We start from the raw sequence: 26,220 nt of genomic DNA, 5'->3' as shown, positions 1-26,220 counted from the left end.
AGTCTTTCTCCAACAAGGGCCTCATAAGCTCTGCTTTCTCTCTAACAGAGGACGTGTGCAGAATGTCTCCACTCAAGGAAGCTGATTCAAGTGTCAGGGTCCAAGGTTTTTATGGAGGTCTGGTCATGTAGGCACATTCTAGTATATGACTATTCATGGCAACTGAAACTCAGGACCCCAAAAATGAAACCAGTACACATCAGCAGTCTTGATGTTTGTGCAGAGCAATTCTGACAGGCTGGTAAAATATGGTCCATTGCTCCAGGTGCATTCAACAAAATAATCAAAATTAACATAACTTCCCAAGGACCATATGCCCAGGGGTTGGCAATGGTCAGTCATGGTCCAGGCTTCCTTGGAGATATGCAAGGAGAGGGCTACCAGACCTACTGTATTAACTCCTCACACCATACGTTTGCTTGTGCTGTTCCTCTCATTTGAATTGACTTTCCCAGAAGCCTAGCTCAAGTTCTACATTCTCTCCAGCACCTGCCCAAGGTCCTTCCTGGAGTAGATACTTCCTAAACATACGCTCAGTGAAGGAAACTTGAGTGAAGCCTTCTCAGACCTATTCAGTCCAGTGATCTCTTCCTTTCCACTGAATTTTCCATTTATTTTACAATTAATTATATAATGACTAGGCATATCTCTTATATTATTATCTGATATTGTCATTAAAAATTTCAAGTTTATATTGTCTTCTTAACCAGAAGTTAAATGATGATAGTATCTTAGGCCAACTTTATATATATATTTAGCTGTTCTTGGAACAAAGCATTAGTTGTAATATACACTTAATAAGTATTTGTTGATGCTGATTGATCATCGGTTAAAAAAGTACCTTTTTACAACTTAATTTGTAATTAATATATGAATAGTAAGGAGTGAATTATGCAGCTTTGGTTAGTACATGTGCCTGAAAGGAGTTTTTCCTAGAAATAAGCGACATAAGAAGATTCAAGCCTTCCAGTTTGGCGGAAAAAAAAAAGTTAAAAGGAAAAATAAAAATTTTAAAGAATATATGTTATAGAGAAGAAGTGCTAAGTTGTATTAACTATTAGAGACAGCATCTGTATATTATATGGCATTGATTAACAATAACAGAGTATAGCACCCTAGAAGTAAAAGTAACCTGAGAAGTTCCTGTTGATGACTTAAAAAAACTGATGAGGAAGATGAGAACTTCAACCTACCTAAAGTGTGGGTTTGAGGTTTAAGTGAAAGAAGTCATCGCAACATTGGAGGTCTACTAAGTTGGTTTACTGCTGCAAGCAGTAACACTGGAGGATGGTGACCTGTGCATCACATACATCTATATCATCAAGTCCTATCGCTGGGCAGTTGCACACGCCCCCAGGAGAGCACTCATAACTAACTATGAAGTTGCTTCTCAAATTTTAGGGTGCACCAGAAGCACGAGGAGGGCTTGTAAAACACAGATTGCTCGTACAGCTCCCAGAATTTCTGCATCAGCTAAGTCTAGGGTAGGGCCAAATAATTTGCATTATAAAGGAGCTCCCAGGTGATGCTGATTCTGCAGGTCTTCCTGCCATCTTTTGAGTGTCAAGGTACTATACGGTATCAGTCATGCAGACACAATAGTATACATTTTCAGGATCCTCAGTGCGATTCTCAGCAACCCACTAGGTCCTAAACAGCAGAACTTAGACTTCATGATTCACCCTTCCACCTTTATTTTGGTCTTATTCACCTACATGAGGGTATTACCTTCCATATGTGAACAGTAGTACAGTTTTTGCTACAATGGCACTCTTCCTCAGAATATATTCAATAACAGAATTTCATGCCAGAAAGTTGCTAATCATTACATCAAAGCGTTTCTGTTAATCCTTAAAGTCCCAACTGGTACCATTTGTCCATTTTTAATCAACACTGCCATAAATCAATCATAATAAAATGGTCAGATATCATATCGCAGTCTGTTGTTGTCTGAAGAGTGTTCTTGACGTTCGTTCTCTTTGAAACTTCTTAGTAACTGAAAGAAATGGAAAAATAGTGGTGTCCACATTGTGTGTGGTCAGTTTCTGATCTGGCACTTTATGTCTGCCAGACAGTATGTGGAGTGAGCTATTACCAGCAATCTGTTCATTCTACCCTCCAGTAGGCACAGCAAATAGGATGTGTTCCAACTAGGCTGTAGGTCTCCTTGAAAGCTAAACACTACATATGGCATTTGTTGAATCATTTTATTGTCCACAAGACAGAGAGATTTTCATCAGGAGCATCATTCACCTGGAAAATCTGGGAGATTCTTACCTATAGATGGTGATTAAATGTGTAAACAGGCTGTTTTTCCTAGTCCCAAATTCAATTCACTTCAATGATTAAGGAAATTAATTTTGGTTATAATATTCACTGCTATGGCATCTCGGCACTTTTATTCAGATCAATGTTAGCTCACATCTGCTTATAAAAGCCTTCAGATTTCCATTTTAATGGTATCACTTGAGGGAAAAAAATCCCAGAAAGTTCTTATGCCAGCTGTTCTACATGGTCTCTTCTACTGAAAGTAGGAGGTGGATCAATATTTATGTGCTACAAAACCTTAAGGCACGGAAAGTTTTAATTTTTCTTGTTTTTCATAACATCCATTTTCACACATATAAGCCAAAGAAAAGCAGGGAGAGGACAACAGGGAGGGTGGGGGAGGTGTGGCTACTGTAGGCTGGGTGAATTTGGCTCCTTCTTTTATTAACAATCATCTCCCACCCACAAAACACACGGCAACTGCCCCAGATTTAGAGTACCCCAACCTCTTGCCAGACGGCTATCCAGGGATTATTATTCAGAGCAGGTGAAACCAATGGAGAAAATCTAAGTCTTTCTCCACTAGATTCATTTATATTTTGATCCAAATCTTTCTCCAGTACGGCCCCCTCTTTAGTGGGATCATAGAGCTAGACAGAAGTGAAGCTAGAGGGGTTTGCCTGCCCTGTGAAAAGTCTTATCAGAAATAGAGGAGAATGAAGCCAAAACACAGAGGAAGAGACCTGTGAGGAAGAAACATAAAGCCGAGGAAGAGAGAGAGAAAGAGAAAAAAGAGTAAGAGCTTTCAATATTCTTTTGAGTTCCTAGGTCCAGAGTGGCCATGGTCAGATCCTTCCCTATTCTTGCCAGGACCATGATCCACTAAATTCTGCTCTTTCCTTACATGAGCTTGAGGAGGATTTCTGCCACTTGACTAATAGTAAGGCGTATTACATTGTCTCCATTCCTAAGTCATGGCAACTACTTTAAAAATCAATCTCGCTTCGATCTCTAGAAGAAAAAAAAAACTGTGGGAAACAAAATAAGATTTAAATATTATTAGTTAAAGTTGTCTGATATTTTTGTCTGGAATTTTGCTTGGAAACACTCCAGTTTGTTGCATATGTGTGTGTGTAAATTAATCTACATCCCAGGAACAATGATTTAACATTTTTAGCAGCCAGATAAGGAGTCCACACTGCAGGCAGAGGTTATTATTTAATGGTTGAAGGACCTTAGTCAATAGCCCATCCCTCAAAGGAGGCTAGTACAGCACTTTATATATTGCTATTGGAACTGTACCATAGCAGATTTTTCTTTATAGTGAAGTGAGCATTATTCAGAATACACTGCACAGAAATTTCCACTTTATATATGGAGTGTAAGAATCTAGCAGCCCAGAAGACTAACAGCCTTTGAAGTAGCACCCAGAGTTTCTACTTCTAACTTGTTAACTTCTGTGTTGCTCTTCTTAAAAAAGAATTCTTTCACAGAGGCTGATTGGATGATTGGTTCATGCATGTAATCCATCGGGATACAGTTGTGATGGAATCCAAGTGAATCTTCTGTGCAAGGCAGCTTGTTAAAGTGCTAGGAACAGGAAGTTTAGAGGAACCATTTGTATGAATACCCTATTTGGCCTATTTGTTAATACATGTTTGTGGAAAATTTAGGTCTAAGACTGTTTCACTGTGATAATCATAGTAACAATGGTGTACGAAGGAGAGGAGGCATGCCTCCTACCCACCTTTCATTTCTGGAAGCTACTATTACTTTTACTAGAAGAAGATGACAACTACTGAACAAGTAGATTGGGTTAGGTCAGATCTCAATGATGAGAGAAGCAGGACATGCTCTCTTATGACTCAGATCCTCAAACGCTCCCTGGGTTTTACTCCAGTTTGGTTTCTTGACTCCCACTTCTAGATTCACACTTCGGTGATCTCTTCTTCCTGCTCTAATTCAGTTTAGTTCTGGGTATTAGTTTTTATGTTTGTTTATAGCTCACCTCTGTTTCATGCTGGAGCCAGCTCATACTCACATTCAAACACCATACAGATCCATCCCTCCACTTCTACCCCAAGTCCGATTTCATTTTGAAAGAAAATGTTCATTTCTATTTTGAGTATCAAAAACCTTTATCCCTATTCATATTACTAGCACTAATCTGTCCATAATTAGAATATCCTGCACTTTCACATAAAGGCAGAATTTATTTAACTAAAAAAAGTCTTTGATCTTTTGTTTCCTTTTCCATTAGTTTATTATAAGATATTGAATATAGTTTCCTGTGTTATACAGTAGAACCTTGTTGTTTATCTAATTTATACATAGTAGTTTGTATCTGCTAATCCCAAACTCCTAGTTTACCCCTCTCTGCCCCTTTTCCTTTAATAACCATAAGTTTGTTTTCTATGACTGTGAGTCTGTTTCTGTTTTGTAAATAAGTTCATTTGTATTATTTTTTAGATTCCACATACAAGTATTATCATACGATATTTGTCTTTCTCTCTCTTACTTCACTTAGTATGACAGTCTTTAGGTCTATCCATGTTGCTGCAAATGGCATTATTTCATTCTTTTTTTATGACTAATATTCCATCATATATATGTATATATATGTATACACACACACACACACACACACACACACACAACATCTTCTTTATCCAATCATCTGTCGATGGACATTTAGGTGGATTCCATATCTTAGCTATTGTAGAGTGCTGCTATGAACATTGGGGTGCATGTATTTTTTTGAATTAGAGTAGCCTCCAGATACATGCCCAAGAGTGGGATTTCTGGATCATAGGATAACTCAATTTTTTAGATTTTTAAGGGACCGCCCTACTGTTTTCCATAGTGGCTGCACCAAACTACACTCTCACCAACAGTGTAGGAGGGTTCCCTTTTTTCCACATCCCCTCGCATGTATTATTTATAGACAAAAATTCTTTAACTGTAATACTATTTCACCATGTAATTTCTTGAGCTTCAGCTATAAATATGTTCTTGAAGCTGAGAGGCATTGGAATACAGTCGTGATGGCTTTCAAGTGAATCCTTTTTCCTCAGAGGCAGGCTAATTTACTGACATGGTAGTCTCTTCTGCCCAGTTCTTAGCCACTTGCTTTAGGAGACTGAAAAGGTTATTCCACTCCCATCAGGAAAACTACATTTGGGCTCTTCTCACCTATCAGAGAGTATTTCCAATGTTTTTTTAATTGGCATAAAGAAAAATATAGATGGATCCAATAAGTAATTAAACTGGAGCTGCCCCCAAGGGGGTGGGGAGAAGGGTTTGATTTGGACAGACACCTGTGTCCCACTTAAACATGTTGTGTGGATAGGGAGATGTCTGCATGGGGTCCCTAAAGAGAGTTGGATCCTAGGCGCTCTGGCTTGGGAGATTTGCCCAAGCCTGTGGGCATGGAGGGAGTGGAGCCACCTGCTTTCAAAGGGCCATTCCTGGTTATAGAGCACCTGAAGTGTAACCGCAGTAGCCTTCCCTAAATGTTCTAGACCTTCTAATGCTGCCCTGCTCATTTCCAGAATTGCTCCAAGATTGTGACAATATTTACTGTGCAACTGTATCATGGAGCAAATTCACACCTATCATGAGTAAATTAACAATTAAACACATCTAGATGAAGCCCTGTACAAGATATTTAAGTCAACAACAACTCCTTGAGGATATTTTCTCTAAATACTGTATAAATGAAGGCTGCATCTACATGAAGTAGATGTGCACTTTGTCCCCATCAGAGATTTCTAAGCAGCAAGGGTGGTTCCAGCTAACTGTGATATTGACTGCCCTCAGTCCTTGGGGCAGTCCTTGAAGACCCTGGCTGGCTGTCCTCAGCTGCAAGCAGTTTCTTCTTCTTTCCCCAGTGTGCATAACAAATGCTGTGTTATCATTTCTATATGTGCCATTTGTGTTGAGAAGCATTTGTTCACATGATCTGTAATGGTTTAACCCAAGGGACAACCATGTGTTTTAGCTCTGTCTCTCCTACTGACTGAACAGTTTTAAACAGTAGCTACCTGAATTCAAGAAATACTTTATCAGATAGAAGGGCAGAGTCAGAATCAAAGCCGATCTTTGCTTTGAGATTCTTGACAACAATAAGTAGGATTTCCATAGAGAGAAGCTGGGGAAGGACCACAGGCCTCATACTCATCTAGTAACTCATCCAGCACACTCATCCTCACATCCAAGTCATCATCCAGCCCTCTTATTTCTATTTCTTAATTGGGCTCAAATTCATCCTCTTGTCTCTGCTTCCATTGTCACTGTTTCAGTTGAGGGAAATGTCATTTTTATGTGTTTGCAGTAACCTCTAAATCAGTCTATGAGAGCTGCCATACGAAACACCGCAGGCTGGGTGGCTTAAACAGCAGGAAGGTATTTTCTCACAGTACTAGAAGCTGAAAGTCCCAGATCAAGGAGTGGGCAGATTTGTTTCTGGTGATGCCTCTCTTCCTAGTCTGTAGATGACCACCTTCTCACTGTGTACATGGAGAGAGGCAGAGAGAGGGAGAGAGGAGAGCTCTGACATCCTTTCCTCTTCTTATAAAGACAACAGTCCTAAAGGATGAAAGCCCCACTTTGTGACCTCATTTAATCTTAATTACTTCCCTAAAGGCCTTACCTCTAAATTCAGTCACCTTGAAGGTTAAGACTTCAACATATGGATTTGGAGGGGGACACAACTGAGTCCATAACAACCTCTGTCCTACAGTCCAAGTGATCTTTCCAAAACACAAAGCTGCAAATAGAGATAATTTTACTTCTTCTCTTGTTTGGATTCTCTCCCTTTTCCGTCTCTCTCCCTCTCTCATTTTTTTTTCCGTCCTGCCTTCCTCTGGCTAGAACTGTTGGTATAATGTTGAATAGAAGTGGCAAGAGTAGGCATCCTTGTCTTTCCCTTGAGGTAAGGAGAAAGGCTTCTGTCTTTCACCACTGAGTATGAGGTTAACTGTGGGCTTTCCTTAGATGCTCTTTAGTGTATCAAGGAAGTCCCCTTCTACTTTTAGTTTACTGAGTGTTTGTATCATGAAAAGGTGTTGGATTTTGTCAAAGGTTTTTTTCTTTATCAAATGAGCTGAACATGCCCCTTCTTTGCTTAAAATCTTTCACAGTTCTGTGTCACTTAGGGTTCTTTGGTGGAGAAACAGTTGACTCTGATCATCTTAAGGGGGTTTTAGGAGCCTTTAGGATTGAAGGAGAGGCTGCAAAACCAGCTTGGAATGAGGCATTTCCTTGGGGTTTCAGTAATAGGGATCCCTGGTTGGTCTTGCTTGGATGCTTATGTTGTAATGAGTGGACTCTATCTGTTCCTTCTTTCCTAAATTACACTGCTCAAAATACTATGTCCCTGGTTGCACGACAGTGTGAATGTGCTTGATGTAACTAAATTGTGCAGCTAAAAATGGTTCAAATGGCAAATTTTATGCTATATATATTTGCCCCACAATAAAAAAATTAAAAATGATCTCGATGTAGCCAAGTACTGAAAATTTTCAGGAAGGCAATTTTAGAGCAAGGAAACATAAATAGAACTTTGAATCTTTCTAGGGTCTAGGATTAAAGGATGCATGATAATATGTGGAATTAAATAAATTTGATCAAGTTAAATAAATTTGATACAATTGTGTTTGACTTTGGTGGTAACCAAGAGAGGTAGACAAAAGTCAGAGAAATGCAGAGGGTGACCAGATCTTGATATTTCTTCTTCCCTCCAATGAGGAAAATACTTTTTTTTCAGGTGTTGTCAGTTTCAGTACTGAGTACTAAAAAAATGATGCTTTCTAGCACAAAGCAATATTTTCATCAAACTAAGTTAGATTAATCTAATGGCTTATATTAGCAATACTGGAAAAATATTCCTTGATATTATATCTCTTAAGATTTGCTTTAAAAAAAACTCTGGGAACTGGTGGAAATGGAGAAATGTATACATAAGTCAGATTGGCCATGAATTGATCATTGTTGAGAATGAGTTTGGGTTCACAGAGATTCATTACACTATTCTAATTTTGTGTATGCTTGAATTTTCCATGACAAGAAGTTTATTAAATCTTTTTTAAAAAGTTTCAGGACAGAGAGTGCAATTGTTCTAGTTTAGGTCATCTGCTCATCTCTTGATTCTACCAGGGAGGTGAGAGGAAAGCTCTTCCCCAGACTTACTGCACAATAACACAATACAGTAGTACTGTAATAGTTAAACACTGGAAGGAATCTAAATGTCCAAAATAGAGTACTGGTTATGTAAATATATGCACTTAATACAATGTTATTAATCAATTTAAATGACTGGTTATTCATTCATACAAAAAATAGAATAGTTGCCAAGTTGTCCCCAAAGGGTTATATTAATTCATACCCTTCCCAGCATTGTACCTGTACCTTCAATGACAACAAACATTATTATTCTAAAAAGGTGTCAGTGGTATCCTATGTTTTATATATTATTTTCATAGTGGAAAATGTTTAAAAGATTATGTTAATTAGGGAGAGAAGTATCTCAGGTACCATTGTTGAATATCAGTGTTTTTCTTTCTTTTAATTCCTGTAATTGGTTGCGGCTTAAGTTCTGAATTGGGTTAATTCTAGATAGCTTTTGCCACTGAAAAGAATTATTCATTCAAGGCCTAATGTCATTTTATTTGTTTTTTTTTTCTTGTTTAACCCTGTATATTTGATTCACTTAATCCTGAGTGCCCATGAAGGACAAGCTCTCATTTGCATGTATTTGTATTACCTAAATAAGGAATCATATCTGAAACATATAATGAGCCTTTAAAATGTTCCAATATTTAGTCCCAGTAATTATATTTCTCAAAATAAATGCTAGGGCTATAATCCAAATGGTTATAATACTGCAAAATTATCTAGTAATAGAGGAAATTTAAGAAAATTATGTTTACAAGGTGATTTAAGAACATGGGAAAATGTTAAATAGGAAAAGCAATAGATTAAGCCTGAATATTTACTGTGATCATAACTATGTAAAACAAGCATTTAAAATAATGTAAGAAATCCAAAATGCTAACCTAGATGTACTTGAAACATGAGAGAATAGAAACATTTCTTTTTCTTTCTACTTACCTGTATTTTCCAAGTTTCTTTTTACAGTGAGCATGTATTACTTTAATGTTTAGAAAAATAAAAAAACATAAAAACGATTTCAGTTGAAATTGACCAAAACACAATTCAAATTAATTTAAGCCAAAAAGGCAGAGGAGTTGAAGGAGGAGTAAGAAGGAAGGAAAGAGAAGTTTATGGAAGGACTTGGCTTCAGGCCCACATGTAAGTATCATTAAGTCTCTTTCTTCCTCCCTCCCTCTAATACCTCAGCTCAGCCTCCTTTGTGTAGTGACCTCCTTTTCTTCCACCTTCCAGGCTGCCAGAGAATTAGGTTGCCCACAGCTCTAGGCTTATATCATTTGATTTAGGAATCCCAGGGGGAAGAGACCTCTCTCCCCTAATGTCTACATATCAATTTCAGAGAAGGACCCTTATAGGCCCTGCTTACGCCACGTGCCCACCCCTTTTCTAATCATGATGTCAGGGGAACAAGGTACGAAGAATGGGTGGGCTGGTGACATGTGCCCATATCTGTACTAGAAGAGAGGATCTGGTACAGGGAAAAGAAATAGCATGGGCGGCCAGCCAAATTAAGAAAGATATCAGGCAGCACAATCTGCTATCACAGTTCACTGTTATCATCCAATACTCTTGATTTTCTGAATGTGCAATTCCAAACATGACCATACCAACTTTAATTCAAAACCTTCATGTACAATTCATACCTCAGCAAGACAGCCCACATTGTCCTAAAGTCAAGCATCTCTGGGTCATATGCTTTCTTCTTGTTCAGGTGGAGATCGGGTTCCTCCTGGTCCTGCAATGCAAATATCATCTAAATTGCTTGCCTTGCAGAGAAATTCTTTAGTGATTCAACCTTGCTGCCCCTGAGTCTGCACATGTGAGAAGCAAGTCTCCCTTACACAGCATGTTCCAGGATGGCACTACTGTAGCCATCAACTTCTTGTTGGCCTCATTATGGAGCCTGGGTATTGCCCTAGACTTTGAACATTTATCAGCTTGTTTCCAAGTTGGGTTTTTCTGGCAGTACAACTCTCTTCAGACTCAACTGGCTTTTTGCCAGTTTTATATCTGGGGATTCCATAAACTAGGCACAAATACCAGAAATCTTACCTCCCCCAACCCTTGCAGTTTCTGTCTCTTAGCAACAGATCTCAGCTTTGCCCACCCTGTAGGCTCTCGATTTACTGTCTCTCATAATGATTAACCTGCCTCTTGGCTGTAACTCAGTGGGTAGTGTTTTTCCAGGGGCATGATTACTAATTATATTTGGCAGGGAATAGCACAGTTGTTTAAGAGAAAGGGGCAAGGGAAACAAGGCTTCCTAATTTTTACCAAGTCTCTGGTGTGATTCCTGCATTCCTCCTCTGTATTAATTTTAGTTGGAGCATAGAGTTCAGCTTTTTCAAATCAGCAAGAATTATTATTTGACCCTCAGTGGTCCTCAATTACTGGCTGGGGGCAGAGGGGCCTCCCAGTGTGCCGTGGCCTTTCTGCTTTCAGGGAAGTTTGAACTCAGGCTTGGCCCTTGAATTCTTAGCTTAGCAAGTTCTTCCTAATATCGCCATGCTTGCATCATCCCAGTTTGTCAGAAGGTCCAGAGAAATGGGATACCATGTTTGATTGGGCCTGGGTCATGTGCCCACCTCCAATCAGATGGAGTTTCCTGGAGAAAAGAAAGAGGGGTGGGAATCCATGCTTAGGTAGACTGCAAGCTACCTTGTAGCTTTAAAGTTCTTTAAAAGAATTTAGTACTTTACATAAAAATCATCAAATCTAAAACTGAAAATATATGAGGAGAAAAGTTTCTTAGGATCACACCCTCATGCTTAAAAATTGCAAGGTGATCTCAAACAGAATGAGAAAGAGCCAGAACCAGAGAACAAGGAAAACAACAGAAGACTTGGTCACCCTGTCTTCACACCATCAGAAATGCAAGAGCCAATCCTGTAAATATGCAGCAGCTTCCTTAGTTTTCGTCAACCGGCAGCTTCCAGATTTTTGACAGGTAGAGTCTAAATTTCAAAAGTAGTATGAAAAGGTGCATCAACCTGTGCTTTATCCATCATTCTCATCTACACATGTTCTGTTTTTGTAACATTATCTGTGATTAAAATCTCAATTCTAGGTTCATATTAGCATTTAGTGGCTACTTATATTCACAGCCTAGAGATTTCCCATCCAGTCAGCTTTCTGCCAGCTTTGTCCCTTTTCCTTGCCCAGAAGTTCTCTTTGTCCCAGTCTTTTTGGTTGTGCATCTTGGTTCTCTGTCTTATTTTCCCCTATAGTCCCAAGTCCAATCCAGAACCCTGGAATTGCAAGCCTGGCCCCTTTGTTCATGGACAAAGACTGGAAAATACAACTTCAATGTTCAGCTAAATTTTTTGAGCTAAAAACAACTTCAAATTTCAGAGTAATTTTAGACTTACAGAAGAGTTACAGAGAAGAATAGAATCCCTGTATATCCACCATCTAATGTCCCTTAATATTACCATCTTACCTAGCCAGGGTACATTTGTCAAAACTATGAAGTTAACATTAATAAATTACGATTAACTAAACTGCAGACTGTATATGGATTTCCCCAATTTTCCGCTAATGTTCTTTTTCTATTCCAGGATCAAATCCAGGAGAGCACATTGCATTTAATCTGCTAAATTTTAAAACAAATTATTTTTCAAGTCATTTCCAGTTAAGCTAAGACAATTGTGAAGAATGTGGCATTTTAATATTTAAGATAAACTATTCATTAGCAAAAACAACACAAGATGTCACTTGTTCTGTGATTATGAGCTCCTCTGGGGGAGAGTCCCTATTATGTGTTCAGCACGTTTTAGCTATATACAGTTTCATACTCTCTCTCCAGGATGGTGTTTTCACAGCAGTAAGAGTTGAGAGAAGTATAAAAGAATTCAAAGCATTCTAACTTTTAGTGGAAAACAACTTCATTCTTCCTAATGTAATTAGCAGAGTTAGAATTTTGTGCCAGTGACATGCTGTAAAGGTAGCAGGAGTATAATTTATGAAAACATTACAGGTCTGATCCACTCATCACAGTCTTAAGCCACAGAAACCACAAAAGACCACGAGGAACAGATTCTTATCCAATCAAATTCTCTAGGGGGGAGGACACTTGCCAACAAAATCCAGAAGTTCTCTCTAAGAAAAGAAAGCTCTCTCTAGGAGTAATATTTGGAGTAATTTGGGGGAAACCAAACGTAACTTTGCATTTTTAAATAAAGCTATTTTCAGACCTCTGGATGCTGTCTTGACACAAGACCCATTTTAAAAAATTTACACATCTTTCATTTTAAGAGGACAATATTGTAAATAATAAGAACACAAATGAACTACTTAGTATTTATAATAATTATTATAATTAGATGATTGATTTCTTGAATATGTGTAAGCACATTTGACTGTCCTTTATGATTGGATATGTCCAATATTCTGTTGATTCTTATTTTGTGTTTGGCTTTATTCCTTTGATAACTATGTAAGTTTAAACAGCTAAAGCTCTAATCTGTTCTTAGAAACAATGATCAGTACATATATGTAAACTAAAAAAATGTGCAGTATATTGTATATATCTATTTACATGCAATATGATGTATTTGTGCAGTCAAACTGTAATAATTCTACCTAATAAAACTGAAAAAGAAAAGAAGAAAAAAGAGGATAATATTGTAGGTATTATAACATAAGAGCTATAAAGAATTAATTTGAGTCCTGAAAAGATAAATATCTCTAGATTTAATTTTTCAATTATTTTTTCATAAATCTTTATTAATATTTCATAATCCGTTTAGTTTTTCATAAGACAAATACAGAATAAGGAAATAAAGTAAGAGTGAATAATTCCTTTTAATATATGAAAAGACATTTTATTTTACTATATAACCTATGAATGAATATACCCAATTGCATTTTCTCAAATGGCAAATGAGATACAGGATAATATTTTTCTTTGATTTCTGAAAACCTCAATATCATCTGTCTTTGGGAGGATCATTTTTTATGACGTCTGATGATACTGTCCATGAAAATACCAACAGTGCTCAGTAGTAAAGGATATTTTGCTAAGTTGTTCTATCATAGGCCCTTGCTCATAGTGTTCACGTTTTTCTTCCAAGCTAGTTTTTAGCACTTGATCATGTGTTTCTTCATTATTATGCACAAGATCTGGCTGAGGGATAGGTTTTGTGTGTTCACAGGGACTGTCCACAGAAGGGTGATAGCATACAATTGTCTTGCCATCAGATGTCAAAGCAAGCTCTACTTTGCAATTATAGTCATCTGGAAGAGAAGACGTGGATTTATGACACACAATACAAGGCTCCATTTTGAATGGGAATTAAATGTTTAAAGATAGTTCTGTATGCTATCCCCCATTTTACTGCTGCTAATGCCATGGTGAATCAAGATGCTTATCAGGTGGCATGAAGTAAGATGATTTGAGGAGAAACTGCTTTTAAAATCTGCTTCTAGGTATATCTTTTTTCATCCCTTCACAGTGGCTCACTGCGAGCCTGCCATTTTGCCTCAGTCCAGAGTAGATACGTTTTTGATAAAACTATGAGGATAAAACCCACAGAAAAAACTTGGTCATAAAATTTCACGTCTGGCCTGTGTGATTTGTGGACCAAAGAAAAAAATGTAAACACGATGGTCTCATTCTCTGTTCTCAACACTGCAAGGGCTTTCACTCACATTTATCTTGCCTTGAGGACCCTAAAAGATCTGGCTTCAGACTACCTGTTCTGATTTCACTTGTTCCCCATTCTTCCTGTTCTCTAGCCTGAGAAGCGTCCCTGTGGATCCCGACACATCCTGAGTTAATCCTGTTCAAAAGTCAGGAAGATTGCTTTTCCTGAGAGTCACCCGACACCCCTTTCATTCCAATCTCTACTTCAATGTCACAGGATCAGGAAGGTCTACCCTAATTATCCAGCTAAAGAGCATCGCCTGTCATTCTCTCTCTCCTTACTTCTTTTTCCACCAGAGCATCTATTAATACCTGGGCTTTACATCTTTGTTTATCTGCTTATTGCAGATTCTCCCCTCTACCAGAATTTCAGCTCTGTGAGAACAGGGGCTTTGCCAATAAATGTTAGTTGAATGGAAATTTGTAGCATCAAACATTAAAGTCTGAGATAACAGTTTTCAGTATTTCTTAATGATATAACAAATACTGCAATGAAGTAGTCAAATAATGCTGAAGAGATGTATTCTGCTATAGATTGAGTACATTATGTTGCCCCAGAAATCTCTGCATATGTTAGTTGTACTGTGTAGTTGACCCCTTTGGGGGTGTCTCTTCTGCTCAGAACTTTCATCCAGTATTGTGGAACGAGCCTTGATCCTCAGGAACAGAAACTTGGTAGCTATTCAGAAGAGCACTGTCCAGTAGAAATATAATGTGAATGGCATATAGAGTTTAAAATCTTCTGGTAGCCATATTTTCAAAAAGTAAAAAATAATATGTAAAACTAATTTTTAAATATTTTATTTAATCTGAGATATTCCAAATATCATAATTTCAATATGTAATCAATATAAATACAATTATTAACAAGATATTTAATATCTTTTATTTTTTCATAGCGTCTTCAAAATTCGATGAGTATTTTATGCTGGAAGCACATCTCAATTCAGAGGGTAAATTTTAACAAGTGAAATGAAGTTCTACCAAAAAAATAAAGTTGTATGTAATGGGAAAATATTTCATATTGTTTCAGTTTTAAATTTTAAGTTAACAGCAATTAAATAAAATGAAAAATTCTGCTCCTCAGTGTCCTAGCCACATTTCCAGTGCTCCATAGCCACACGTGGCTCATGGCTCCTGTACTGGACAGTGTGGATATAGAGCATGTGACCTTGCCTCCCGGCTGCACTTCATTGGAACAGCAGCAGCCTTCTGACCACAGCTCAGTCAATCAGATTCTCCCTCCCAGGAATTTGAATTTTGAACTGAGATACACAGAGATGGGAGAAGTTTGGCTCTGAGTCTTGTTAGTGGCAGAATTCCAAAAAGACCGTTCGTGAGCAGCTGTTGTCAGGGTCCCCAGAGCTTCCCTGTCTTCTGCCCTTCCAGAGGCCTGGTTGGTGGTTCAGTTCTTCTTTGGATTCCGTGAGAGAGCCTAATGTGTTTCCAATAAGTTTTTATTTTCCCTTGAGCCAGCTCAATCTGGTTTCTGTTACTTGTAATGACATTAATAAAAAAAAATAGAATGAACAAAAACTCATAGCAAATTTCTTTAAAAAGGGATACACAAAAGAACATAATTATGGAGAGGAATATATATTTATGCAAAACTGCCTTGTCTACCTTAGAAAAATCATAATTGTCCAGGGTGCTATCAACTCTCAACAGAATGGAGCAGGATGTAGATAATTCAAAACAGTAAATTGATACAAAAAGAGCATCTATTTGATTTTGTAATGCATTGGTGGGAATCGGGGGTGGGACCTGGGGGTAGCAGAAACAAGATACAGCTTCTTAATTGTTTTACAGAGAATTTAATCAGCATGAATTCTCCAAGAATGACGTTGATCACACAGCAGGTGCTTGATAAATGCATGTTGATTAATTGAATACACCAGCTGTTGGTGAAAGAATGCGATCCACAATCAAACCATTTGACAGAAGAAAGCCAGGATGGCTTTTAAAATTAGCAACAACGTGGAATTCTTCATGCAAATAAATCAGAGATGGTATGGCTGTCTTTGGTTCTCTTCCTAGATGAGAATGAGATCATCAGACTCTGCTTTGGGAGGAAGGTATTTAGTGTTTAAAGGCTGTAAACAGAGGTAAGCACATCCTCCAGTCATTTGTTCCCAGTCTTGAGTATGTATCTGGAAGGCCTTTAGGTTGCATATACCGAGTCTGGGGCAGGGGTGGGGGTTGGGGGGCTGGGAGTAGGGGAGGGAGTTAGAATTATTAATAATCTCTCCTGATCCTGGGGACCTTTGATTTTCATCATTTCTTAGCGTCAGATAAGTAATATTTAAATTTCACAGAGTAGGAAAAGGAAAGTAAAAGAAAGGTTTCAGAATACCAGGTGTAAATGAGTGGCAGTGAACCTAATTAAGTCTCCAGTATTACTACCAGTTTACAGAAAATATCAGAATAAGAATATACACAGGGACACAATCAGCTGATTCCTGAGTATGGAAAATTCTACAAAACAAAAGACCTGGCCTTTTCAACAAATAATAAATTCTATAATTACCATACAATGTAAATGGCACGATTATGTTGGAGGACAGTAGTGCCCCTGGTAGGATGTATTGTTTTAGAGTGGGCTCCCTACATACAAATTCTGGGCTGGAGAGTTGCATGATGAAGTTTATTAGAGAGATACCTCTGAGGAAGTGAGGAAGGTAGGATTGAACAGTGGAGAAACTGACCTCAGAGAGGTTTCAGCTGAGGCCTCAGTCATCCATTGGGGAGTTCAGGAGGGGGATGACCCTTCAGAGTTGTTCCAAATTGAGGCAGAGGGGCCCAGCTTTGTGTTCATTTGATATGGGCTGTCTCCTGGTAGGGAGTATAACTTTGGCAGAAGCAGATTCCTGCAGCCAAGAGGTGTTCCCAGCAAGAGTTGTGTCTGTGAGCCAACAGTGGTTGATAGTGCAGCAGCTCGGGGATGAGTGTTGGCTCTTCAGGACTCTTGTTGGAGTACAGAGTATTCACTACAATGTAAGGTGGTAAAAAACAGACTTAAGTGTTGAGATTGCTAGTGACATTCAGCTATTATTTAACCTATTATTGCATAATAATGACTATTTTATTTAAAAATCCCTGAAGAATATCAGTTTACCGTAAAAGTTCTGGCGTTTTATATCAGGTGATGTAGGGAGATAAACTACTGTGTTATCCTCATTTGTTAAGCACTTTAGTTGTACTTCCTTTTTTGGAACCCTGGGTTGTGGGAACACTTTGTTGATTTGACTCTAGGCTGCCATCCTTGTTCTCCTCACTGGCCTCTCCTTGCTAGTCTCCTCTGACGACTTCTCCTATCTGGCTCTGAATTTTGGATGCTTTAGGGTTTAGTTTTCAGACCTCTGTTTTTCCTTTTTAAAAAAATCTTATTTTCATTTCCTAAATGTTCTCATCCAGACTCATGACTTTGAATATCATGTATACTCTGATGACTCAGAGATATTTATCTCCAGCCTAGCCCACTTCCCTGATCTCCAGACTGGTACATTAGATACTGGTACATCTAGATACTAGTTCATCTAGACACTCAACATCTCAGTTATCAACACTACCCAGTTATCAACACACATCTCAAACAACATGTCAAACTCAGCACTTTTTTTTGGTTTGTTTTCTATGTCTGTAAATCTGTTTCTGTTTTGTATATAGGTTCATTTGTATTGCATTTTTAGATTCCACGCATAAGTGCTATCATGTAACATTTGTCTTTCTCTGTCTGACTTACTTCACTTATTATGTAATTTCTAGGTCCATCCATGTTAGTGCACATGGCAATATTTCATTCTTTTTTATGGCTGAGTAAGATTCCATTGTGCACATGTATATATGTATATATATATGTGTGTGTATATATGTCATATAAACCATATGTATATATTTTTATATATCTTATTTATCTATTCATCTGTTGATGGACATTTAGGTTGCTTCCATCTCTTGGCTACTGCAAATAGTGCTGCTCTAAACACTGGTGTACATAAGAGATATCTCCATTATGTGTAATGAGTAAGCCTTGACAGAATTCTGGATAGAAGAAAAGCTATAAAGGATATTTGGGAGGATAATTGGGGAAATTTGGATATGGATTATGCCATAGGTATTATAGGATCAATACTAAAATTCTTGGGTCTGATAATGAGATTGTGGTTTTATAAGAAAATGTCCTTGTTTCACATGCAAGTGGTGAATAGTCATGCTATCTATAATGTGCTTCCAAATGACTCAGCAAAAGCAAAAAAGAGAAATAAAGCAAACGTGGCAAAAAATTTTAACCATTTGTGAATCAAGATAAAAGATATACAGGCATTTATTGTACTATTCTTTCAACTTTTTCTGTAGGTTAGACTTTTTTTAAAAATAAAACTTTTAGGGGTAAAAGAGTGTAAAATAGACCTCTAAATACTGACTGTTATGTTATTGTCCCTGGAGCCAAGATTTTCAGCATAAGTGAAAAGAGATGAAAATATAAAATCAAACCAGCCAAGTGAAACCGTATCATCTTAAATTTGCAGTAGATCTGTATATGATCTGTAGAACCCCTGTGGAGAGGAAAATGAAATCCTAGCATCTAATTTTCCTATCAACAATATTAACACAGTTATGTCAATGATGGTTAGTAGTTTTCAATTTTTAGAAGCAGCCTATGAACCGAACAGGGAGAACTTAATTATAGTTACTAGAGAAAATATAAATGGTAATCTTTATAATCTGAAAGGAAAGATATAAGTACGGAAAGCAGGAGGAGGATGGAGGAGAAGAGCTGGAAGAAGCAGGGAACTAATCTTCTCACCCCTAGTACAGTGATTCACCAGTAAATCAAGAAACAGCAGTGACGGCTCATTGTTTAGAATTAGAGAAGTAACCATCAAAAAGCCTTGAAAAAGAAACAATTAATAGTGGTTCCTGGTGGGGAAGGTATAGCTCAGTGGTATAGTACATGATTAGAATGCATGAGGTCCTGGGTTCAATCCCCAGAATCTCCATTAAAAACATAAGTAACCCCCCAAAAGTGGTTTCTTCTGGGAAACTGAATTAGAGTGGGAGAGGAGGGAGGCGGTAGACTATGGTTTTCATTATAAGCCCTATTATATTATTGTTTTCTTTTCCATGTGTGATTATTGTGATTAAATGTTTTAAAATAAGGAAGATTTTAAAAAGCAAGGAGAATGACTTCCAATTCATATTGCCTATACAAGCAGAATAAAAACCTGGTGTTCAAATTATATCAGTTTCATAGAGCTCCAAGGGTGGGATTAGCTATTAGCAGATCTATCAGCGTGAACAGCAGACAAGCCTCTGGTAGAGGGGGAGGAGAGACGGGATGCTGGAGATGGGGAGGGTAGAGAGTAGAGAGGAAGGGGGATGGGGGAAGGAAAGAGATATAAGCTTATTGAAATATAAGGTTTGGCTGTCAGAGTAATTTTGAGTTTGGTACAGTGTATTAATCATAATATTCTCTATACAGTTGTGTCCCAGCAACTAGGAACTTTAGCCAAAGCTCCAGGGAAAGATGGCTATTAATTTAGAAAAGAGTGATATCCCTGGAGCCTCTGAAGGTGTGACATGCAGTGCAGCACTGCTCCGTAGATGTCTGGAGAGGGCAGGAAACACTGCTTCTCTCTCAGCAGACCAGAGACCCAGGCTGGCTAAGTACCAAGAAAGACCCTCCTGGGCACCACGGGACTCCTTGCAGAAGCACACAAATACCTAGTGAATTTTCAGAGATGAGGTCTTGCTTTGCTGTGGATGTGGGCTAAGCTAGAAAAATACTGTTTTCTTAATGTTATTATAAGCTACAGTAGCCACAGCCTGGTGTGGCCTGTAAAAACATGATCCACATAGCTGATTTTACAGCAAAAACCATTAAGGGAGACAAACAGTATTTTAACATGATTAAAGATACATTTAAAAATGGAAACAAAAACGCTGTAACGGTAAGTCTCAGATATAATCCAACAATAAACTAGAGCTTTGAATTGATAGAGCTGCAAGGACAAACCTTTCTGGTTGCAGCAGTATGGGGGATAACAAGGGAATAGGTTTTATTATTCTTTCCTAGTATTTGTTGTCCTGCCTATCAATGGATTATGCCATTAGGTTTAGTCCTATGACTTTCATTGGGCTATGGAATGTATGCAGAAGTGATGTATGCTCCACATTTGAGCACAAGCTTTAAGAGACATCCTGTGGTTCAGCTATGAACCAGCGTGTTTCACAGAGGTTTCTCCTTCAGTCTGCATTCTGGAATAAAGATCCCAGAACAGTGCTGTAGCCAACAGGTGCAGTGAATGCATACTAAATCATTGCTATTGTAAGCCACTAGGATTTGGGGGATGGCTTGTTCCACAACATAACCTAGTGAAAGCTAACTAATACATAGCATAATCCTCAAACCCTTTTGCTGTCAACACCTAGAAAAGCTAATTGAATTAGTAGACAATTTTAAATGCACATTTAAACTCTACCAGGACCTCAGATTAAGAGGATACTGAAACAAAGTGTAAGGGCTTGAAATGCTGCTGCAGCTGTAAATAGTAATAAGAAAAAAGGAGAGAAAGGCAGTAACTTAAGCTAAAAAATCTAGAGAAGGAAATGGGTAATATCTTAAAGGCTAGCACAAAAAAGGGAAATATTAAAAATAAAAGCAGAAATGAACAAATTGAGCAACAGAAAAGCAGAACAATATGTACCAATGAATATTCATTTAAAAATTGTTTCTAAACAAAGACCTACTGTATAGCACAGGGAACTCAATTCAGTATCTTGTAATAACCTATAATGGAAAGCAGTCTGAAAAAGAACATATATATATACACAGACACACACACACATACACACACATATAACTGAATCACTCTGTTGAGCCCCTGAAACTAACACAACATTATAAATCAGCTATACTTCAGTTTTAAAGAATTGTTTCTAAAATGTACCTTCTCCTTGTTGTAGTCCCCTCTTGCTTACTGTCACGCTTAATTTATAACTCGTCATGGGTTTGATGTTCACCTTGAGAAAACTAATAAAATTTTAGTACATCAATAAATAACATTTAGTAATAATGAATTAAGGTTACATATAGAAACTATTTAAATCCCAAACTTTAAAAATGGAACAGAATATATTCTCCATCAGAAACTCTACATCTTAACTATAGAGTTATTAGGATCTAGGTCAGTGTTTTTCAGCTGAAGGTTGCAATCTGATAGTGAATCATGAAATCAGTTTAGTGGGTTGAAATTTACCCTAAAAAAAAACAGAAGAGAATAGAACTGAAAATATCGAAGTGCAACACATGTAGTAAAGCTAAATAATGTTTCATGAAACATTCGTTTCAGTTAAATAATTTGTGTGTGGGAATGTATGTCTGCCCTGAAATTAAAAGTAATATTCATGGAGGGTGGGAAGGGATAGACGGGATTTCAAAACTGTAGAATAGATAAACATGATTACACTGTATAGCGCAGGGAAATATACACAAGGTCTTCTGGTAGCTCACAGAGAAAAAAATGTGACAATGAATATATATATGTTCATGTATAACTGAAAAACTGTGCTCTACACTGGAATTTGACACAACATTGTAAAATGATTGTAAGTCAACAAAAAAAGTGAAAAAAGTAATATTCAAAATATTTCACAACTGGTAATGTTGGGCATAGCTCAGTCAGAACTAAAGCTGGTTGTCGTGTTGGAACAGGGCTCCAGGGAACTCTGCTTTGCCAGGTGTTACCCGTTTTGTTACTGGATTGAGACTCCCAAGAGGGTCAGGATGGCTGAGGCAGCAGTGGGCTTGAGGTATACTGGTTTTACTATTTTTGCAGTAACAAACTGCCATAAACCTAGAGGCTTAGAATAACGTAAATTTATTATCTTACAGTTCTATAGGTGAGAAATCAGGCACAGATTTCAACGATTTGAAATTAAGGTGCTGACACACCTGTATTTCTTTCTGGAGACTCTAAGAATGTTTCCTTGCCTTTTTTAACTTCTAGAGGCTGCCTACATTGCTTGTCTTGTGGCCCCTTCCTCTATCTCCAAAGCCATCAACATTACACGTTCCCCTCACCCTTCTGGCATGGTCACATCTCCCTCTGATCACAGCTGGGAAAAAGTCCAGTTTTAAACATCCAAGTGATTAGATTAGACTGGATAGTTTTGAATAATCTCTTTATTTCAAGATCCTTAATCACATCTGTAAAATTATTTTTTGCCATGCAAGATAATGCTTTCACAGGTTCTGGATATGTAGGAAATGGACATCCTCGGGAACCGTTATTCTGCCCACCACCATGGGTATGGCAGTGTCTTGTTAATTGAAGAAATAGCACAATCACACCTGTGCAGACTGCCTCAATGGAACCAAATACAGATGTTTGTGACATGATCACTCGGGAGCCTCTATGCAGTACTCTGTGACTGTGTCTTGAATGTTCACTCTATTACTTCCAAGAGGAGGGAGGAGAAAATTTAAGCTACACAAACCAATATAACCTAATCCACTGCTTTCGCCTTTCTAGTATTGTCCTAGGAGGATTAACTATGAAATGGGTTGACTACTTCAGACTCAGGAGAACAGGGAGAGAATTGTGTACAAACTTAAGAAAGGAATAGCTCAAGTGGTAGAACACATGCTTAGCATGCATGAGGTCCTGGGTTCAATCCCCAGTACCTGTTTAAAAAAAAGTTAAATAAATAAACCTAATAACTTCCCCCTAAGAAAAACTTAAAGAAAAAATAAAATAAGATTAAAAAATAATAAATTTTTAAAAGTACCTGACAGAAATACCCTTCTTTCTATCACATGTGAAAAATTTAAATATATCTATGAACTATTATTTATATATTAATTTTCATTGGCTATATAATATGCATTTCATGATGACAGCAAATGGCAGTTTAAAAAAAGTTCTAGAAAGCCATTCCAATTTTTATAGTTCTCAAAAATTTTATAATTCTGAAAGAAGTCTCTAGAACAGCATTTCAGAGTGGTGCCCCACAAAATATAGTCATACACTTAAGTTATCTCTACATACACATATATATACACTCCAGCAAGAAGCCAAGATCATTTTAAAGCTAATGTTTTAGGTTCACAAGCTTTTAAAAATTAAACATAACTTACTATTGAGTAGAATGTTCAAAACAATCTTTGAAATGATCTCTACATGTTTATCCATAGAGTAATCATCCTGCTCAGCACTGCTCATAATGTTTTTCATGCCAACTCACAAAGTAGGAATTAACTCATTTTTGAGTCATATAAGCCACAAAGCATTTTGTGAGTCAGAGTGAGAGTGGAGGAGATATAAAAAAGTTTACAAAAATTCCACATCAGGTATCAACTGATGGTAATGTGAGCCTTTCACAAATGCTAGTGGATATGCCTGGGTAGAATATGAAAGGAAGCTAATTTGGGGACATAACTCTATTACACTGTTTCACTCAGCCGTCTAAAAACACTGAAGGTGCTAATTTATGTAGCTTTTGTATTTTTGTTGACTCATTTTTCTTCTAGTATAAAGAAGACTTTGTATATAATTAGCAAACTAGATTTTTTTTTCCTTATGAAACTCATTGGCTCTTGCTACTCAGACAAAAAGAAAGGTTTTTCTTTTTACTGTTGTTGCCCTACCTCCACCCTCAATGTTAGAGCCAAAATGTTTTCTAATTAGAAAGATGAAGTCTCTTTCAAAATCCATGCCCTCAAGTCATGCCCTGGACCTGTCCTGCTGTGTCCATTCTTCCCCTTTTCAGCCATCCTTTGCTTCCTATCTCTGTCTTGTGCTACTACTATCTTAATAAGCCTCATCAGCAAGATTTCCCAAGAAATGGTGGGGAAGAAAGTGATTATTGCTATACACTTATCCAATCCATTCATAAATGATTGTTTATCTAATGTAACTGATTAAAAATAATTAAGATCTACCTAATTGATAACATTATTGTCAGTTATTTTTCTGTTGGCTACAATGCCACCTCCTTTCTGTGTTCTATAACTGCAGGAGCTGGAAGCCTGTAACTCTAGACCCCAGAATCCTTTACCAACTGGCTTCTGGTCAGGTTTGGCCAAATGGAAGTAACAGTTGGGAGAAAAGAAGCCATCTCGTCTGGTAGCAGTGGTAGAGGTGTCTCAACAGCCGATTCAGCACGAGCCACATGGTGCCCCTTTTGTGGAAGTGGAGTTCCTTCACTGGCTACTCAGTGACCTCCAGCAGCAAATGCAGCCTAAGCATGATGGTAGCAGCTTTCTCATCTCTGGGTAACCTTCCTTCTTTTCTCTTCCTTTTCCCTCTAGTCCTTCTAACACTTTTGTAACCATTTCCTAGAATTAAATCCCTTTCTGTTTGAACTATGCACAGTGGTTTCTGTTTTCCTGACTGGACTGATTGAACTGATTATAAACCAAATCAGTTTTTAAACTATCAGTCTTTGGGAAATTACAATGTTTACAAGTGAAAATAGTGGAACATTTCTCTTGCAACCTACTGTTCCCCACAAACTGTTATTAGGCAAGTTTTATGCAGTTCTCAGTCATAAGCATATGAGGGTCCACCCAAATGCAATGGATTGTGGAGTCTGAGTCCTGTTTCAGGGGTACAAGTGAGATACCCCATGTGTGGTTTGGATATCCCGAACATTTGCTATAGGGAACAATGAAAGTCCTTAACCTACAGGCAATAAAAGTAGCTAGGTTTATCTGCTGTTCAGAGATGCCCCACATTGAGGTCTCAGGCTTCGATAGTTTCTTGAAAACTCACTGAGAATATTTAGTAGTTTGCAAGTGGAGGAGGAAGCAGTTCAGACAATAGACGGTTTTGGGCACCTAACTGAAGATGGAGTGGTTGTTTAGGACTGTTCTACCTAGTTTTTCGTCTGTTTGACAAATGTCCCTCTTAAAGTCTATTTCCATTTCTAGTCTTTGTTTCACAGATCAGGGATTTGGGATGGGAAACTCAAAGGGAATGGTGTTAATTAGGGTTAGATTTCCTGTGGGCGCTTAAGGTCACACTGGAGAGGGTTCCTATGGCTGACATGATTTCTGGGCTCCTCAAATTCTCCACTCCAGGAATGGATGATGCATTTATCTGAGTGAGTCTTTACTTAATGTCTATCTCCCCTTGAGGTCTGCTTTTCTCATCACTATACCCTCAGAGCATAGTAAAGTGCTACATATATTCATTCATTCAGTGCTTCATTCACTCAATTAATATTAAGTGTCTTTTTTATTGTCAACATACCAACATAACAATAACGCCTTCAAAAGCTTCAAAAGTTTATGGCAGCAAATTTGAACACTCTTTAAGGTGACTTTTCCCGTAACAAAATCTTCCCTATGCATCCTTGAATGTTTAAGTAGAAACTGCTATTTCTAAATACATATGCAGGTATTCTGGAATGTAATTTGCCTGTGTTATCCTAACTCTGCTGGCATGAGCCCTTTGTCTATATGTGATAGCCTGGTGTTCTTAGCCCCAGTGATCCTCAAACTTTAATGAATATAACATATATGAAATGAGTAGATATATTATTTTTGGTTAAGAAAATAGACAACAAAAGAAATTTCCATTTTGGGGAGAGGAATATAGAATACTTTAAAGAGTCAGCAAAATACTTGGATATAAGGTAAATAAACACAATTGAAATCACATTCATACGTACTAACAACACTCAATTTGAAATATATAATTAGAAGGGAATCCTAATTTATAACAGCAGCAGATATGAATATATGTTAATGACCTATAATGGAAAATATATCATCAATATGAAGCAAGTTAGAAGATTTCCCTGAAAAATACTGAGTACAAGAAAAGTGGTACCATATTCTAAGACTAATATTTTAATAATGTCATTCTCCAACAAATTAGTTTACTTAAAGCAATCCGTCAAAATCCCAATTAAAAATACTTCAAAAGAACTTGATAAAATAATTCTGAAATTTATCTAAAAAAATAGACTAGTAAAAATAGCTAGTATCCTTAGTCATCATAAAAATGATCTTACATTATATTAATTTTTAAATGAGGTAATCATACAAAAATAAATAAAAAGGACTGTCTCATGTTTTCTATTATTTCTTGTGAACATATTGTTATTATGTTAGCAAAATGTTTTCCTAA

The 26,220-nt window shown here is 37.4% G+C and overlaps 1 long non-coding RNA gene and 1 pseudogene across 2 annotated transcripts; both read right to left on the bottom strand.

The window, feature by feature from the left end:
- Nucleotides 1-1,739: 1,739 nt before the first annotated feature.
- Nucleotides 1,740-24,243, bottom strand: LOC140685683 (uncharacterized). Of its 2 annotated transcripts, XR_012058996.1 has the most exons (6): nucleotides 24,143-24,243; nucleotides 21,034-21,116; nucleotides 16,789-17,070; nucleotides 11,290-11,393; nucleotides 10,083-10,174; nucleotides 1,740-1,996 (listed from the first exon to the last, which is right to left on the bottom strand). It is a non-coding gene; the product is annotated as an uncharacterized lncRNA (long non-coding RNA). The 2 variants fall into 2 exon arrangements; XR_012058997.1 differs by lacking the exons at nucleotides 11,290-11,393; nucleotides 24,143-24,243 and adding an exon at nucleotides 23,223-23,293.
- LOC107034896 (large ribosomal subunit protein mL42 pseudogene) lies at nucleotides 13,394-13,790 on the bottom strand (annotated as a pseudogene).
- Nucleotides 24,244-26,220: the final 1,977 nt, after the last annotated feature.

The sequence above is a fragment of the Vicugna pacos genome, chromosome 15 (assembly GCF_048564905.1).
Source record: "Vicugna pacos chromosome 15, VicPac4, whole genome shotgun sequence".
Taxonomy (NCBI): Eukaryota; Metazoa; Chordata; class Mammalia; order Artiodactyla; family Camelidae; genus Vicugna; species Vicugna pacos.
The sequence above is the reverse complement of the archived record's forward strand: the minus strand, read 5'-3'. Positions and strand labels throughout refer to the sequence as shown.